The following is a 19,275-nucleotide window of genomic DNA, read 5'->3' as shown; positions in this document are numbered from 1 at the left end:
CCCCCAGATAAGCAGACAGGAGTTGAATGAAGGGGAGGCATAGCGGGTCATTACTCAATGTAGAGAGATAACTGGCTTTCTCGAGAGTGATGTGGGGTGAGGGGGAAGTAGGAGTGGGGGGCACAGGGAGGCTAATCCCCCAGATAAGCAGACAGGAGTTGAATGAAGGGGAGGCATAGCAGGTCATTACTCAATGTAGAGAGATAACTGGCTTTCTCAGAAATGATCTGCCCCCACTACTCTGCAGGTCAGCATGGGCTAATTTATGAAGCTTCTTGGGCATGTGTAAACTATAATGGTGCAGTGAAACCAGGTGTGTAAGTGCCTTGCACCTGAGACAGCCCTGCTAAGGTATCGTGGACCAGGATTAAGTGACTGCAGTACAAATACACTTCAAGAAGTCTCTCATTTCCTTTTGTAGGGCCTTCCTATTACTTGAGTTCATATATGATAGAGCAAATTGTTTTGCACAGGTGATGAGTAACACATGCCATATTTATTCAGTATGCTTTGACTTTGCGAGAGGCTGGAAGGATTTTGACCTTACATGCGAGCTACTGCCACATCCAACAGGTATCATGTTTGCCTAAGCATTAAGCACACACATTGTCATGTGTTCTTCTGACCCTGTGCCTTTCCCTGTCTTGTATATTTGGAGTTTGAAAAGTGCCAATTATTTGTACTGTAAAGCTTAGAAGTCTTTAACTTCAACTGAGTGGGGAAGAGTGAACCTGTAATGAGCTGAACCCCCCAAAACCAACCTAAACTTTAAAGCATTGCTGGAATGGATATATGGCAAATTCAGCTAATGCAAGTAGCAGTTATGCTACCAAAAGCTTTTTGCCTTTATAGTGTAGATTAATTTCACAAATGGAATTAATTTTACCAGGAGAAGGACTTTTTAATGTTAGTTTGACTGTCTACACTGAAGCCTTAGCTAGGATGAAATTTTTGATGGGGGTGATTCCTCTCCCCCCACACACACTTTCTTGTCTTCAGAGCTCTGCTAGCCAAAGTATAGAGTAATTTAATGACTGGGGTCCTACATACCTTCCTTTCATAGCAACGGCATTGCCCACATGTTTGTTCTGTTTCATGGGACAGATTTAGAAAAGTTTGTTTTGATAACCTGTTTGCTTGGTTGGCTTGGCATTCCCAAACAACATGTCAGCTTTCTATAGAGGAAACCCTAGAGTTGTCTCCGTTTGGGTTAGTCAGGGAATTTAGTGTGCTGCTTGGCAGCCTTCAGCCAATCGCACACTGCCTCTTAACATGATTGAGGCAAGTGGCATGACTCAAATGGAAGATAATTGAAGAAAAGATTTATCTTCTTTCTGAGTAGTTGCACAAAAATTGCAAAGCCTCTTTCCTAAAGTGGGGAGAGAGGATCTGAAACGGATCTGAGTGTTCTGCCAGGCAACTGGGAGTCAAGAGCTACATTAAGCAGTGGCTAATAATGGTAATTTTAATACTTGGGGGGGAGAGGGTGTTTTCAGATTTCTGGCTTGTCTGTGTGTATTTTTTGTGGCTACATCTGTAGCACAAGTCGCGGTTTCTTGTGTGACTGTTTTTGGCTACTTAGAGAGCAAGTGCCTGTGAATCTGATCTCAGACTCAGCAAGAGTATGGGGCAAGATATGTGGAGAGAAAATTAGAGATGAGACCTGAATAGTGAGGTTTTGATCTGGATTGAAAGTTTTCCTAAGCAAACAAGGACAAATGACTTGGCTGTGCAGAAAAGGACCTCTGTGGCTCAGCTCTCAATCACCTCTCAGTTTCCATTTTAATACTTTCTCTGAGTAACTCCATTATCCATTGTAGTGGTGGCAGGTACCTAAAGATGGATTAGTATATACAGGAAGAACTGGCTGGATCAGCCACTATAAAACTAAGTACAATAAAATAGAAATGCAGAGTGGGAGGGGAAAACTTTAAACATTGAAAAGAGAGAGAAGTTTGATATGGACCAACAACAACTTCTACTAGACTGGGTAATATTTAGTAAGAGAAAACAGGCAAGATCTGGACACACAGCATTTCTTCAGGGACCTGTGTACTTGAAAGCTTGTCTATTCCCCCTGTCAGGGATTTCAGTTTGCCTAATGAAAGCTGTTACTTCTCTCTGACCTGTCTGTCACTTGCATCTTCATACTAGTATGGCTCCAGTTATCACTATGATACTGAAAGAGAAGTCATTCTGCAAGAAACATTGTAATGGTGGGTGAATGCCAAATGGCTTTCATTTTGGCTCTTGTTTTATTTGTGAAGACAATTGCAAAGGAGATAACTCAAATGAAGAGGGGGCAAAAGAAACAGCTGAAAAGAAACACCAGCATGTTGGCTGAAGGGGAATCTCACTTCTAAGCTTTAAAACCTGCTAATTTTCACTAACAGTACAACTGTTTGTTCAGGATACAGCTAGTTTTAGCGTGTAGGAACAAGGTTGTCTTTCATCTTAAATAGCTTGTTCTGTGAGGTTTTCCCATTGTGTATTTATAGAAGGCAGTCAGACCCTCTGCCACCTTCCCTTTGTACAGGCTGAACTTGCTGGGTTTTCTCACACAGTTGTGTGGTGCTCTGTCTCAGCCAGCATAAGCTGGTAGAGTGCTGAAAGCAGCAGTCCCACCTTTCATCCCATTGCCTTTGCCTGTCCTCAGGGCCACCACTGCTGCCTCCCTGGGCATTCGCCTAACTGGGACCACAACCTGGCTGGGGAACTGCTCTCCGTCCAGCCTCCTTCCCCTCCCACAAGGTTATTTTTAGTCCGGACCACTGTCTCAATTCATGTCACCATGTGGCCTCATGCTTTTGCCAACAGAAACTAACTCTGTGGTTTCACAGTCAACCCCACCTCTAAAGTGAGGACAAGCTCCCCACAGCCCTCATCAGCCCGAGTGGCTATTCTCCATCTGCTCTGTGTACAAGTGACCACCATGTGCGTAGTGTCCCAGAGAAGTGCCAGGTCAGTGCCTGGCACAAAGGCTTCTTTTTCTGTGCTGGAAACATCTGCTCTGGTAGTGTGGAAGATGACACTGGCCTTTTCTACTGCTACACATGTGAGCACAATCTCCTACCAGCTGTATTGTGAAGTCAGGGTGAAGCCTGGTACAATATATGTAAGCTCATGATCAGTGAAAAGTTCTTGGATCCCACAGTATATGTAAAATCTGTAAGATCAGCTAGTAGAGTCAGGTATTTCTCTTCTCTCTTTTCCTGATGCTTTTCAGTATTAAATTTCACCCCATCTCTATTCTTCTAGTCCTCACACCTGTTCCAGTCATGGCAGTCAAGAGAGAATAAGAAATTCCCCAATAAATAAGTGTTAAGAGCACAAAATTGTAGGAATAGGACTCCAGATTGGAAATTGTACAAAAAATGTATTTCTTAATGGAGGTTGTATAATTTAGTTTCAATTCTAACTGCACTGGCTTCAACAGGTTCCAAGCCTAATCCACCCCCCATCACTCCATCAAAGTCAGAAGGGGTACCATCCACCTTGCCGAACTTGAGATCTACACTACACACATCTATATCTGGAGTAGTCAGACAGACTTCCTTTGTCAATGGAGAGGAGACTCATATCTGGCACTAATCTGTATGACCTATTTTGGATGGCTGTTGGCTTGTTTCTTTTCACTGACAGTAATTTGGTTGCCAATAATGTGTTCAGATTTGGATAGCTGCATCTGAAGTCAGCTGATATGAACCCTTGGAAACTTTCGGTAACTTTACTTGGCACTAGACCAGGTCTTAGCAGATCAGCATTGGTCCTGGCTATTCACATAATTATAATGATGATACCCTTTGAGCTTTTGCCTCAGAATTTCTTGAGCTAAATGCATATGATGCTATTGGTGATACAAGCCCCAAAGATTACTGCAGTTTACCTGCATGATCTTGAGAGCTGTCCAGTGATGACTGTTGGAATTTCTATGCCCTTTTTGACAGATGACAGTTTAGGGTATTAGAATTGCAGAATAATTCAGATTGGAAGGGACTTTAGGGGTTCTCTTAGTCCAACTACCTGCTCAAAGCAGGGTCAACATCAATTTCATACCAGGTTGCTCAGGACTTTGTCCAGTTGGTCTTGAAAATCTCCAAGGATGGAGGCTGCACAGCCTCTCCAGGCAGCGTGCTCCACTGTTTGACTGTCCTCACAGGGTAAAGTTTTCATTTTGTCAAGTCAGAACGTCCCTTGTTTCAATGTACGACCTTTGTCTCTTGTCTTCCCACCATGCACCTCTGTGAAGAGCCCCGTTCTGTTGTCTTGATACTCTCCTCATAGGCACTGGGGTGCTCTTAGGCCCCCCCAGCACTTCTCCAGGCTGAACAAGTCCTGGTCCCTCAGCCTCTCTTCACAGAGCAAGTGCTCCAGCCCCAATCGTCTCATGGGCCCTCTGCTGACCTCACTCCAGTTTGTCATTGTCCTTCCTGTATTGGGGGGCACAAAACTGGATGCAGTTTCCAGTTGTAATCTAATGAGTGCAGAGTGAGGGGGAATAATCACTTCCCCAGATCTGCTGCCTATGCTCCTGATCATGCAGCCCAGTGCTCTGTTAGCTTTCATTGCTGCTGGAGTGCACTGCTGGCACACGTTTAGCCTACTCTCCACCAGGGCTCCCCCAACCTTTTCAGCAGTCATTCAGTCCCTAATCTGTATCCTTGGGTTAGTAGGCTTTTGGTGGAAGTTCTGTAGTGACTGAGAGCTGAGATAAAGAAGCAGCAGTCACTATTTATTACTACTAAGCCATGGGTTAAGAATATCTTGAAGACCGAAAGTTCTTTGGTGTTTATTGATAAAATTTCTCAAAAACAAAGTGCTTACTAGGAATTGTTATTTAGTTGAATTCTGAAAGAAAACAGCAGCAAGAATCTGATGTGGAAACTCTCAAATGCCACTGAAAAGAACAGGTAATCAGACTTTGGGAGGTGCTGATGCTCTTCATTTGGAATTCAAACTGTGAAGTGCTGAGGATCTCAGCCTGGGTTATGTAAAGGCTTTTTTTTTTTTTTTTTTTTTTTTTTTTTTTTTTTAAACACTCAGTAGTAAGTATAGCATGTGAACAATTCACTGCTTTTGTTGCATTTACTATTGTGACTCCCTTGTGAAGCAGCAGTGTGTTATACTCACTGTTTAAAAAGAAGCCAAGATGTGAAAACACAGACACTTGATTTGTAACTGTCAGAAAGTTCAGCATCCAGTCCAGACTCATAATCTGCAATCCCTCCAGAAAGGCAGAAAAAGGTCCCTCCTCAGGTTGATTCATTTTGTCACTTACATACCTGTCTTAGGATAAGAAATGGCCTGACTTCACTGCCCCTAGCAGAACCACAGCAGTCAGCCTAAATTGTTAGTCCTTAACTAGAACTAAGGACTAAGATCCTTGTTAAAGGCAATGTGGTCTAAGTGTTTCTCCCCTGGACTAGCTGCAGAGTACTGTGACTGCTTCCAGGTTTTTTCCCAAACTAAACAAAGCCTCAAGACCATCCCCTCATTTTCCCTGACAGATGCCATGGAGACGTGCTGACACAGAGGAGCTGAGAGAGGCAGATAAAAGGCCATTTTCCTCCTTTCCTCTCAGTCCCCTCTTTGGCAGGATGTTTCCCCTGTGTTGGTGTGGGTGTCTTCCTGCTCGGGAGGGCAACAGAAGGCTGCACCTGATGATCCTGTTCCAGCTCCTTTGCATCCTTTGGTGAGCCTGGCACCAGGGACAGAAAATGCCTTCTGCTCTGCTCGAAAATAGACCTGACCTACTTCATGAGGCAAAATGTTGCAGTTATGTACTACAGTGCTTGAAGGAAGCCCAAATTATTTTGGTAGAAATAATACCAAAACATCCTTAATTCCCCTCCTTCTGCCAGGATCTCTACTACTAATTTTAATGATGTAGTTACCACTGACTGAACTGCGATGATGTCTTTTCCATGCCTCTGTTTCAATTTGCTCTGTGTTTACTGATGCCTAGATGAAATCTAATTGCTAGTGAGTTATGCTGGGGGAGGAAGGGTTTGGTTTGGTTTTGTACAGTTCTTGAGAAAAAGGCTGAATTCTCATGTTGGTAGGAAAAAAAAAAACCTGTATAAGTGCAGCACAAAGCAAAATTATAGCACCCTGGGACACAAACCACCAGTTTTACTGCTCGTCCATGGAAGCCTGGCTCAGTTATGCTGTTCATAGATTAGACTGAGAACACATCAAATAGAGCAATTTTAATACTAAAAAGGAACTTTGATCATATTTTTCCAAGTATTGAAAAGCTGTCTTGCATAACCAACTCACAACAATGAAAACGGGTTAAGGGTTACTGTTCCAGTAGTTTACTGTTGGGTTCCTGTCACAGTACTTCCTCAAAGGCACCTCAGTATTTTGGTTAGAAGAGTCATGAAGTAACCTAAATGACAGTAAGTCTCAATTAAGATTTAGTTTGGAGACTAAAAACTATTCAATGATTTAGTCTCAGGGATTAAGGAAAACAAAACCTCACTGACTGCGAATAAAATTCACATTCCTTTCAACTGTGATCATCCTACATCAAGGAAATGTTTGAAATGTTGGCAGTCTCCTATGATATGCCTGTGAAAGTTATTATATGGCTTTAAGTAACTTGGAAAAAAAAAAAAGAAAAGGAACTGAGAGCTATAGCACAAGTGTGCTATATAAATCTTCCTTGGGATCACCGTTGTTTTTACAAAAATAGTTTGATCAATGTTGAGTCACAGTGGATGACTTTTAAGAAACTACATCAAATGGAGGGGCAGAGCTGGAGACCTCCGCCCCCATGCTGGCTCTTCTCCTAACTTCTCTTCACAAAAGTGTTCCACTAGACAGCTATGTCATTTGCAGCTACAAAATAAATTGAAGAATGTCTGTCTCTTTAAAGGAAAAAAGGTAGCCCTTCTCTCATCTCAGCTGAAACGGACCACATCACTAGCTAGGCTGCAAAGTGAGCTGTTTACCTGCATGTGGGATAAAATGACAGTATAATCTCCCTCCTACTTGGGCATCAGTTACCCTGGCCTTTGGTCAAGGTGTTCAAGGGTGAGAGGAATATTTTTGTGAGGACTGGGTGGGGAATAACAGGAAGAGTCTGAGTCATAGCTCTGTGTCACCTTCATTTTGCTGTTTAATTAGTTTACTTAGTGTGGGAACATCATAGTTCCAACATCCCATAGTTGATAGACCATACTTAGATCTATCAACAGCAGACTTTATTTTGGAGGGAGGAGAAAGCAGGATTTACAGAGGGGCTCTCTGAAGGAAGCACCATATCTTCTAGGGAATATGTGTGGGATAGTCCACCTTAAATGATATTTCTTGCTCTATGTAGTTTGCATGCTTAAAAGAACAGTTCAACACAACATGAAGAGTAGAGCTTGCAAGATAACTTAATATTTGAACCAGGCTGTGGAAGTCAAAATGCACCAATTACTGTGGTAGAAAATCTGCTTAGACTTTTTTTTCCTTTTCTTCAACAAAGGCTTCTTTGGTTGCTGCTTAGAAAAAGAAAATCTTTCATGCCACTTTCAGTCTGAAAGCTGAGTAGAAGTAATTAGTGATACTGTTGCACAACAGGTCTTATTTTCAGAAAGCCATACAAGAACAAAAGACAAAAAAGAAAATCCTGCTGAGGTGTCCTACATGAATCATTCAGAGATCTTTTATTAGAATTAAGAATTCATCTATTCAGCTATAAATGGCACCTGTGGAATAAATTATGATTCAAAGAAAGATGAAGTGTTAAGAAAGGGGAGTTGTTTCTTTCCCTTGAAGGTGTGCACTGGATTCAGAGCAGCAAAGGCCCTTTCCGCTGGTGTCAATCCCATGCTGCCGTGTGGTGACCAGATACCCAAATCAGATTGCAGCTCTTTGCTGTCAAAAAATTTATATTTCCAAACAAGACCTTTTTTCCAATGTCTTTCCTATGAACTTTTTACCCAAGACCTAGCCAGTAATGTCTTTGTGAATGTAAAACTCCAGGGTGAGGATGGTTGCTGTGGGCAAAGAGAGAAATGGGAGTGCAGATGCTTCATGGCTGTATACTTCCTTATGGCTGGGTTCCTGCACAGCACCATGGTGTGTCTCAACACATCATGTGAAGCTTGTGAAGAAATGAGCTGGTGATGCCTCACAAATGACCACAGCTAGCCAAGGCAGCCTCCCCTCAACCTGTGATTCAGGGTAACTGGAGTCATTTCTTGCAATTTGGTTCATCATCTAAAATAAGATTCCTTTTTCCTTAATTCTCATCATGACCATATGAAGAAATATCCTCTCCTCAGATATTTCAGAGTCCCTAGTACTGCTTGTCACCTTCTAGAAGAGCTTTCCAATCTCTCTCCAGCAGTAATGACCAAAGGATCCTTAAGAGCAACAAAATGCTTTTGAGCCTTCCCTGTTCAGGCTGAATATATGGAAATTGCAGTAATTTTCATTACAACAAGTGAGGAAGTCCACAAACCAAGATTAGGTTTTCTATGAAAGATAAGTAGGAGACACAGCATCAGGCACTTGCCTGGGTGCCCTTTTGGGCAGTGAGCCCAGTACAGGTCAGGCACTGGACAGGAAGATCTCTGTGAGCAGTTAGGCAGGGGGAAGAACACAGATACTTCTCTGGGCTTGATCCCTGGTTGCTCCTTATCTCAGAGAAAATGTCTACACTGGATCTTGAGAGCCTCTTCAACAAGAATATAAGATGGATCGATTATGGGGCCCATTGCACTGTGGCTGTTTTCTGGCCTGCTCCTCAGGAGCCATGTAAACACAACCATTGTGTTTTAAATCAGAAGGATCAGAGAGATTGATTGAAGATCATTATTTTTACCCTAGAGTATACTGACCTGCTACAACTTCTGGGAATCTGGTTGTTTAGATCCCTTTCTTCTGCTGATGACAGAGGACAATCATTGGTCTTTTCCTAGGTGGGATGTCAGAGGGTCTAAGCACAGCCAACTAGATGCTTCTGACCAAATAATGGCAAACAGAACCCTTTCTATGCTCCTCACAAAAAAAAAAAAAAAGAAAAAAAGAGTCTGTGGTTGTCAATTTATTATGCAAACATTTAAACCTTTGGTACTCATGATACCAAATTCATGACTTTGCACAGTATTTGATTCATTCAAATTGTTCTTCCACAGAGTAACCAAAACAACAGTTTTCAGTTTCAATTCTTGAAAGTACAAATTTAAAATTTGTTTAAAGTGCTAATATTTACTTAAAATATGCTGCTTCTAGTAAAATGCCTGCCCCTAAGCTTGCATAGTAGAATGCCCAGAAAATGCTTCATGCTAAAAAGGCAAATTTAGGTGAGACAAAGCTAATGGAAAAAAAAAATTAAACCTGCAACCTACAATCGAAGATATCATTCCAATTAATACAGCAGTTAAATCATGTTAACTATCATTATCAAATAACCTTGCTTGATTATGGGGGGCAAACTCTCTACAGGTGCAGAGAAAGTCCATAGGTTTGCCTATTTCTGTTAGCAGAGGATAGGCTAGATATATATATTGTAGTGCTTTAGCAGGTGCTAGTGCCACAGTTGGTTAGACTTCTATATAATGGCCCCTTAAGTTTGTTATTCTCTGTGGGAAACCATGCCATTCTAATGACATGTGGTAATGGTAAGAAGAAAATTTGCTTTTGGGAAAAGGTGATGGGTAGGAGGACTGTCAGGAAGAGTTGATGGAGACTGTTAGAGTGGCAAAGGAGAATGAGGGGATGCTGAGGAAAGGCATACAGGATGGAGGAGTGGAGAGAGCAACCTATCCACAGACCAACAGCACCTGAAGATTCCCAGTCTTCTCCATCCTCGTAGCCTTTCTTTCCCACACAACACCTTACCAAACAGCCCAGTCTCCTCTCCACACGCCCTCAGAACCCACTGACCCTTCCCCTCTATGAATGACACTCGTTGTCCTCCACTTATTCTGCCATATCTTCCCCAAATTGCTTCACCCTTCCTCATCCCCCTTCCTTCTTGAACCACCAGATTCCTCCTTCCCAATTTGCTTTCCTCTCCCCTCATCATGCTCTGTCACAGGCCTGAATATTCAATACACCTGTTGAGAAGTTTTTGGTCTCGCTACCCTTCAAAGCTTGACCCCTGCATGTTCATTTGTATCCACTATCAGGTGCAGAAAAGCCCTCTAAGCCATAGTGGTTCCCTTTCCCTAAGGGAGGGTCAAAGCTCTTTCCAAGATGCAGTATAGCCTGTTGATGAAATATACAATTCTATAATCAGCCTTTAGGATATATTTTGTTTTTTTCCTGAGAATTGAACAGAAAATTTCATATTCTAGGCATTTAGCCTCAGCACAACACTCTCATGCCCATCTTTTGTCAAGCTTTGCTTACTGTTTATATGATGCTTTTAGTAGCTGGGATAATTTTTACAATTGACCCTGTGAAGCACTGTTGCTTCAGGGGAAGCCTTGGCACCATGAGCTGAATTCTCTTTCCATGTAATTTCCTCATTTATAGAGGGCTGTTGTATCTGCAGCTGGTAGATATGGACTCCATCAACTTGCAGTGCTTTATGCCAGTTGAGGGTCTGGCCTAAAACACCAAGTGCCATACCTGTGCCATCATTCCCTCCCCCCAGCTCTGTGGGACAAGGTGGGAAGAGGCTGTGCATGGTGGTGCCTCTGAACAAACCCTTCTGCCTGGCTGCTGCTGCAGAAGAAGAAATACAAGAGAACTAGTCAGTGAAGTAGAAGGAATTAGCCCCCTTTTAGCAATTCACAGTGTGTTGCAAACTGAATTTGCTCTAGGAGCATTTTATTCAAACTTATTTTTTTAACTCAGGAAATGATTCTTTGAGTTAGAGCAAAAGGGGACATAATGATTCATTTTCTGCTTATAATTCACAATGTTACCAAAATCATATCCTATTGTCATATCCTATCACACCCTGAATGATATTTCTCAAAGGCTGGACTGTGTGCTGCAGGTCATCACGTAATATTTCCTGAGTATTCATGGTGTTTGTTCTGTGAACAATAACAGATTGGTTGTGAACATCTGCAGAAAGTGAAAGAAAGGGGCATAGACCAATCACACAGCTTTGTAGTTATTATTCAAATAATGTTCATGGATTCATTTTTGCTAAACTTTCTTGCTGCTTAAAACAAATCATACACCACCAGCATTAGAATACACCTTGCCCAACACCATAGACCATCTAAGTACCAATCATTTTATGATCCTCAGTCACTCTGAATCACTTTAATAAATCAGAAAAACATGATTAAAATTCAGTCACGTGAATATCTATAGGTGAGAAAACCTAGAAACGAATAGGAATGGCAGTCGAAACACTTATGCTCAAACTTGCATGAAGAATGATCTCCTTTGCCTTTAAAATTCTACTTTAAAATATCTTTGAGCTTTCTTGCTTCCTAAAACTCCACTGAGAGAATTACCAGCATGTCCTGGTGCATCCATGACTGACTGGAGCAGATTTTACTCTATATTTAACAGTAAAAAGGAAATGAGAAACTTCCTGCCTGACAAATGCAGATAATATAATTAAGTACTGATATCTGTTTGGTAATGCACTGCTTAATAAGAGTAAGGCTAGGCTTTCTCAGGAAGAGTTTATAGTCCAGCATTTCCTATCAGCAGGTGCATGGACTTTAGCCCATTCTCAAGTAGGGGTGACAACTCTGCAAATAAACTTAACTGCCACCAGCCAAGTCCCTGATTTGGTTTTGTAAATGAGGCAGGACTTCTTTGATTTCTAGTAAAACAAGTCATCATTAAAGAGCTTAATAACATCCAAATAGTTGGAAGAAGTAAATTGCAATGATCAGTTGTGATAGAGAAAATACTCTTCCAGCAAAAAATCCCAGGACAGTAAAATGGCAAATAATATAGCCCTTAACAAGCACCAAATTCAAATTAATTGGCAGGATCTTTCAAAAATCAGGAAGATTGCTACATGTCTAAACATATACATGAATTCTCCATTAACAGGAACCAGACCGTTACTAGACCTTCAGGTTCAAGCTCAGATATTAGACAGCAGGCTTCTCAAAAATGCCAGTACCCACAGCAGAGTAGCCAGATAGTACTTACCTTGCCAGGGATGTTCTTAATTCCCTCCACTGACCTTTCCCATCATATTTCTTTAATCTTCTGTAAGGTTAATGTAGCCTGAGGAAACCATGTCTGCCCATTCGTTAGGGAAGACTTTGTTGTAAGAGTAAATTTTTACTCTGTCTCTTCTCTTCCTTGTAAAAGACAGAAACCACAAATGTTTCTCTTCCGGCTTTAGTCATTTCCTCTCAGCTGGGCAAACTTTGTTTTTGACAGGATCTCTCAGATATTCAGACTGAGTGTTTGTTGAATAAGAAAGCCCACAGGAGAATTCAGTGGTCATTTGTGACTGCATTGTAGGCACCAATTCAGTGGAACTCTTCCGAGTAATAATTTCACTTTATTAGGATTATTTATTTGGCAGTTAAAATTGCTGAAAATATTTCTATCCTTCTTGCTTCAGTGCTGAAAAGAGCTTTATACCTCTGGAAAGTTAGATCATGGGCTTCAGATTTTCCACGCTGCAGCCCAGCTGTGCTGTGTGAGGTGAAACCGCTTCAGGCTGCCTGGCTCAGCAGAGCTCTGCATGTCCATGGATTCAGAAGGCAGAACTGTTGTGCATGGACAACAGATTAAAGTCATGCATAGTATAAAGTGCCTTCGTGGTTCAGGACCCTTGCTCCCATTGTCCCAAATTATTAAGAAGCCAAGGGCCTGAGTTGCTTTAAAAAACTGAAGATAAGGGGTAGCGGGGTTGCTGCAAACCAAGATTTCCTTCCCATGTGAGTAGGGATTGGGAGCGATGGAGGTGCAGTGTGCACCTTGTCATTGGTGTGGAGTTGGAACAAGGCCTAGCTATTCACCTAAACCCACAAACTGGAAAAATGTGATTAGGTGTACAACTCCTTTCTTTGGTGAAAAAATTCCTGTCAGTGAGAAAGGAATAAATAAGAGAGGAGGGAGCATGAGGGAATGAAAGTAGGTATATTCCTCTTCTTGCCTCTTCTGAAACCCTTTCTTCTAGGTCATAGCCCGGTTTATAAATTCCCATGCCCTCTGAGACATTGGTGCAGTTGTTCTGATTATGCTGACAGCAGTGTCAGTCAGTTATGGTGTCAGTAATTTCTAGAGAAACAACAGATGCAACAAGGTGCTGGTAGTAGGCTCTTCAGATGGCTGCAGAGCCTCAAGTGAACCTAGCTGTCAAGCAAAGGCCATACAACTGTGCTGCACTCCTACCAGCCTGGTCAGGCACTCAGGAGAAAGGTTCTAATGTCTATCCTATAAAGAATATTGAGTAACTGAGCTCACTTTATTGCAATTTCAGTCAATACTGAGGCCTCTGTAAGCTCCCCTCATTGTGTGATGGAGCATGACTGAAGGGGGAGAAAGGATGGTATGGATAAAGACAAAGTGGTGGTGTGAGACAGTCAAAAGAAATTTGAGAGGAAACAGCAGTTAATCAAGACAAGAGCCAAAGAGCTCTGCTAGTGAGTGTGAAAATTAAGCCAGACCTCTGAGGTCAAAAGAGATGGGCAGACGGGGAAGTGGGAAGCACCAAGATGGGACAGGCCATCAGCAAGAAAACTGAAGTTAGCAAGAAAAAAAAGGGGAGGTTAGGAGGCTGATTTGTTGCACTTTGGCTTTTCAGTCACAAGGCACACAACTTCAGAGTGGAATACTTGCTGGAAAGCTTCCCAGTGGAAAATTACAAAAGGTAAACTTATTAATTTCTGTGTGGCTCAAAACTACAAAGAACCCTCTCAGTCTGTCCCCAAGTCTATTCTGTTCTAAAATGTGGAGTTGATTAATCGCCTTATGAAGCACTGTTTATGTTTTTATCTTTATTTAAACTGCCTGTTTGCTAGTCTTAGCTTTTTCCGTCCGTGGCAAAAGTCAAATGTTCTTGACCTCTAGACTAATCAGCTGCTCACCTACATAAACAAGGATGTTAAATTGTTTGTGGAACATTTTTCCTAAGACCGGTGTTCACTTCTGAGATAGGAGGAACCAGACTAGGCTCTGTAGTCATTGGCTGGAAGCCAGTCATACTAATATTTCTTCTGAAGTTACATTTCCCTCATCTGCTTCATGGGCCAAGCTGGCTGCAGCTCCTAGCTCCATCAGCACTATTGTTTGCTAATTTATTTTGGAGATGGCAAGAGCAAGACTCTCAAGTTTGGGTTCACAAAGAGGGATTAGGCACACTGTTGCCATTGAGAATAAAAATCACACTGCAGGGTGTTGTCTCCAGTTGCTTGCCTTGCACTTCATCCAGACATTATTACCTCTGCAGATGCAGCAGTCTGGCTACTATGTCTGATCCTAAATTTCCAGTCACCATGTGCACCAAAGTAACTTACATGAGTTTCAACCCCTGTTAGCAAGCCTGGCTGTGGAGGATATTGGCTGAACCTTCTGGAGCATGATCCTTGTTGCATTTGGCTACTGAGGCTGAAGTAGGTGCAGACCTGAAGCTCTAGGAACAAGGACTTCTCCAGTTATTGCAGCTCTGCCTCCAAGGATAGTGAACCAGAGCCTGTAGAGGCACCTCAGTGCCTCTGTGGGCCATGTTTGAAAAGTTCAATTCCCACAGAAACAAAGCTTCCTTAGCAAAGAAAACAGTTGCAGCCACATATTAGTGTTTTGGGTGCACATTACCTTTGAAAGAATGGGATAGGTAGAAGGAGAAAAGGGTCCTCAGACATTTGGAAGCCCTAGAAAATGGCAGGCTGGAATAAGCTAGAGTTGTTATTCTAATGAGGTATGAGATGAATATACCTTTTTTAACTGACACAGTTTTCAGTGCAAATTCTGGCATATTGGCAAAAGGTGCCTTTTGCTAGTGTAAATTGGTCATCTTCTTGCATGCATATGTAAGTCTCTTTATACTACCCTGCCACACTGGTAAGATTTCTGTTTTCTCCCTGTGTCACTGGAGGTAAAGCATTTGCCCAGTCCTTAGAAGTCTCATTGTAAGCTTGTAAACTCTTCGTGATAATTTCAAATACTTGGGATATGGCCTTTCCAGCTGTAAGGGATGTGGATAAATGCTCCTGGAGAAGTCAAACAATAGATATATTACCACAGATCCAAGGAAATGTATCTAAGGACCCTCCTTCACGCTGAAATGAAAAGTTAAATTTAGATGAAAGGGAAGAACTGAATGCTTTTGTTGCAGTGTGTTAAATACATCAGAATAATTGCTCAGGGTTTGCCACCTCTTTCAAGTCATGATTTTTATTCCCAGCTTCCCATTTTCCTCAGCTAGACAGAATGCTGTGCATCCAGATTGACACTTCTCCTTTTTCGGTGGTACAGTTGTGCATGTTGCTATTTGAAATGTACATGTAAATTTATAATTCCCCCAAATTTGTGTTTGAATATTTTGTTCCAGGCTTTATTCTGTCATCAAGTTTGTGAAAAATGCCAACGAAGTGTTGCTCAAAAAATGAAAGAAATTGGACTCCTCCTTTCAGTCAGCTTCAGTTCATTTCAGACTGTATCCGTTACAGACATCAACTACTGCAGCATTTTGCCTCACAGGGCCTGTCCCTCCCAGAGAGATTCCTAATATAAACGCCAGTGGGTTCATTATTGAACAATTTGGTGTCTGTTAATTGTTTTACTCTTTTACAGTCTACAGTACAGCTTGGCAAAAGCTGTTTCCAGAGGTATTCTACCTTTAGAAGAGACCCTCTTCCTGTTCAATACCAGACCAAATGATCATTTGTTCTTCCAGCTTGCAACTTGTACCTCTGTTATAGTCATCTTACCCATTTTCCCCTAAGTCTTGTGGCCATCTCTTTCTATTTTTCTAAAGATATTTCTCTCCCCGAATCCTTTTCCAACAGCTCCATGAATCTATATGTTTATAGCCCTCTTTGAGGTAATTAGCACCTCATAATGTTTAGACTCATCGAGATTTTGTCTGAGCTGTACATCCCTCAGTTTCAACCCCCCAGAGTTGTCTATATGTCTGTGCCCCTGTTCAGGACATTTTACATAAATCACTTTTACACAGAGCAATTGTTACATGAAATGTGGCATGAAGCAAATGTTGCATAAAACGGTTCAGTAGACTCAAGTATTTTTGCATCTTATTCCTTTCCTATTTTCATTGTCTCTGGCACAAGGCCATCATGACAGACAGTCTTGTTTAGTCATATGGCCTTCCAAGTCGTGATCTGCAGACCATGAGCTGTTCCTGGAGCACTTCCAGGGGGGCTGCTGAACTGTCTTGATCACAGCAGCAAAGCACGTCAGCCTGCAGGAAACATTCCTGCTTACTAAGTGTGTTTCAGTCAGGACCCTCTTAAGGTTTCAGATGTCTCTTAGCTAATTAAGCTTAACTGAGCAAGCCTCTCCTTATCCAGTTGTGGCTGGTTTGTGTCTTTTTATCCCCCCCGGGAGCTACTTCGGCATACATTCAATCAAGATCATGCTTGTAAGCAACAGAGTCTTGGGGAGAGGTGGATATGCCACCCCTGAGTAAGCTGGGGCTTTCACAAAGTTAGTCTTCCTGGTAAAGGTAGTGGAGCGGAAGCCAGCAGACTTAAAGCTCTTTTCCCAGCTCTGTCATGGACTGTGATCTCTGATAAGAAATTTTGGCACCTTCTGCCTTCTTTCTCCTCTTCTCCTTGGCAATATCAGCTGCAGAAGCCCTTTGCCTCAGAATTGACTTTTGCTTTATATTTGTTCAGTGTCATTAAAACCAGATACCACTTCCCTAGCCTTTAAATTATATAGATATATGCCCATAGAGATATATTCCCATAATAGAAATGGGAAAGGGGTTCCCAGTGTAAACCCTGAATAATGACAAAGAAGAAGAAATTAGAGAAAGTTGGTCCTAATGAACATGAATTGCTTACCAGAAAACATGAGTGTTTGCATTTGTATCACTGCGTATCAGTGAGCTCTGGGAGACAGCTTCCTTTGGTTTTCTTAGAAAACAAAACTCTTGTTTCAGACAGATATGTATTTCTGTGCTTTGGGCCTGACCCCACCAAACACAGCAAAAAGCCCTTTCCTATTTAATCAGAGCAGAAATCTACATTTAAAAGTTCCCAAATGCAGAAATATCGAAACCAGATACAAATTGGCTGCCTTGGGTCTCCCTCTCATTTCAACACACTGGGTCTGTTTCTCTGCTCAGAAAATGAAACTGCATTGAAGCACCAGCAGATACCAAAAAGTAAAGCCATCCATCAAGTTTCAACTGGGCTTCTGTCAAAGATGTGTGAAATGGTATGTCTTGTTGGGCTTCAGAGTGAATTGCTAACAATTGCTCAAAATTGTGCTCAGAAGCCATCATTGGTTTGCTGAAAGATTCACAGGCCAGAAGAAGCTTTTTACAGTAAATCTGGTCCCATGTCTGTTTTCACATTGCAGTCTGAAAATGGGTACATTTTTAAGAATTCTGGGTCCTTCCAGGAAAGCTATAGCACAACAGCACTTGATATATTTTTCTCACAATGGAAAAAATAGCCCAGACTTCTGTTGGTTTTGATGGTGACTCAACTGGTGGTTTTGAGAGGAGAGACTACAGTGACTTCTGGGGTTATTTTTTTTTTTACAAAATTGAAAAGAGATGTCAAAGGGCATGTTCTAGGCATGTTCCAAGCAACAGTGTTGAATGACACATTGCTGAGTTATGAAAATGTACATGGAATCCTTTTTGATGCATCTCCATGCCAGGTTGAATTACGATGAAATTAAACTCAGGAGCATTTTGCATGAAATGATATGAACAGTGCAGAAAATCCCAGCTCTACTGGCTGCTGCTGTGCTTAGCAAATGAGACAGGGCTGGGACCAACAGGGGGAGAAGGTACAGGACAGGCCAAGCCATAATGACTGACCTGATAGATCTATTGCAGTTATGCTCAGAGTCCTGATTCACCTTCCACCTATGGGATGCTTTAAGTCAATGGAAATAATAGGAATAAGTCACTGTAAAATGGGAGACCAGAATCAGAGTCACATTATATACTCAGCTGCACTTTGAATCCCCTTTTTCCACTTTCTGAATGAAAGGAAGACTTTTTCTCAAGACAGATAGATTATTGCACTAAAATTTCCCTGAGTTATTTGTTTGTCTGTGCTAAGGTTAGATTGCTCAACACACACTTAAGTAAATAACATAAAACCCAAGAACTATCTTTAGCTACTGCAAAATGTTTTCCCTAAAATAATAAAGTACATAACTGGCATTGCGTGAGCAAAGAGTTTGTTATATCGTTTCAGGATCCTTTAGCAGGGCAGGGAATGCAGAATGGTAGAGAAGATCTGGGGGTAGAGCATTTGTCCTTTTTCTTGGTACCAGGAGAAGAAGTCAAGGCTGTAGCAAATATTACTCCAAGGCTGACTGAATAGAGGCTGAAGTACATATGTTATTCTGAAAAGAAGAGGTAGAGGAAGTGGGCTGTTTTGGGGAGAAGTGCCACACGGTAGCATGCAGGGAAGAGAAAATGGGAAAAAAATAGATGTAGGACACATTAAGGACTGTGAGCTGTTGACAGCTGGGAGGGACTCACAGGTCAAGATTTCTTTTGAGTGGAATATCCCAGATCCCTCCAGAGCTGGATTTTGGGGGCCAAGACTGGCCCCAGTTTGGACATGACTTGTGCAATCTCTTTTCATATGCAGGTAAAAAAAAGATGTGGATACACTAGTTGATCACAAGATGATCCTGAGTCACTAGTGTGACCTGCCTGCTCTTAAAGAAGTATGCTGAAGTATGTATGTGGGCAATTTCAGAAGTTCTGAGAGTTGCGTGTCTTGTAACTCTTTGCTATTTATTACCCCATTGTTTAAAAATAATGGGTGTTATATGTATCTTGTAAGTAAATATATAGGACCATTTCCAAAGTGTCTATCCACTTATTTCTCTCTTAAGAAGAAACTAATGAGATCTGCAGAGATTATTCATTGCAAATAACATCCTTGACAAATATTTGAATGTTTTTGTTTAATAAGTTTGTTGTAAATATTTTTGTTGTAGCTCAACTGTTACCAGAAATAACTCAGTCCTGGAATTCATTCTGTGATAATATGTTACGTCTTCCTGGAATAACTACATTCCAGAGGTCACATTCTGTGAATTTCTTTTCTAACTTAAATTACTAGCCAAATAGTCTGAAGGGTCCTATATGACTGATATTGTGAAACCTAGCTTTCCCAGTAGCCATCTGCATTTAATCATTTTCAGGGTAAAAGTTATGTGCAGTGCTTCTGG

General features: G+C 41.6%; 1 protein-coding gene across 1 annotated transcript in view; it reads right to left on the bottom strand.

The window, feature by feature from the left end:
* Nucleotides 1-12,270, bottom strand: part of NEDD9 (neural precursor cell expressed, developmentally down-regulated 9) — a 108,149-nt gene extending 95,879 nt beyond the window's left edge. Inside the window, exon 1 of the mRNA XM_026104778.2 lies at nucleotides 12,076-12,270. The gene's annotated coding sequence lies outside the window, so the exon portion shown is untranslated. The remainder of the gene's footprint in view (nucleotides 1-12,075) is intronic.
* Between the last annotated feature and the right edge of the window lie 7,005 nt (nucleotides 12,271-19,275).

The sequence above is a fragment of the Dromaius novaehollandiae genome, chromosome 2 (genome assembly GCF_036370855.1).
Source record: "Dromaius novaehollandiae isolate bDroNov1 chromosome 2, bDroNov1.hap1, whole genome shotgun sequence".
NCBI classification, from domain to species: Eukaryota; Metazoa; Chordata; class Aves; order Casuariiformes; family Dromaiidae; genus Dromaius; species Dromaius novaehollandiae.
The sequence above is the reverse complement of the archived record's forward strand: the minus strand, read 5'-3'. Positions and strand labels throughout refer to the sequence as shown.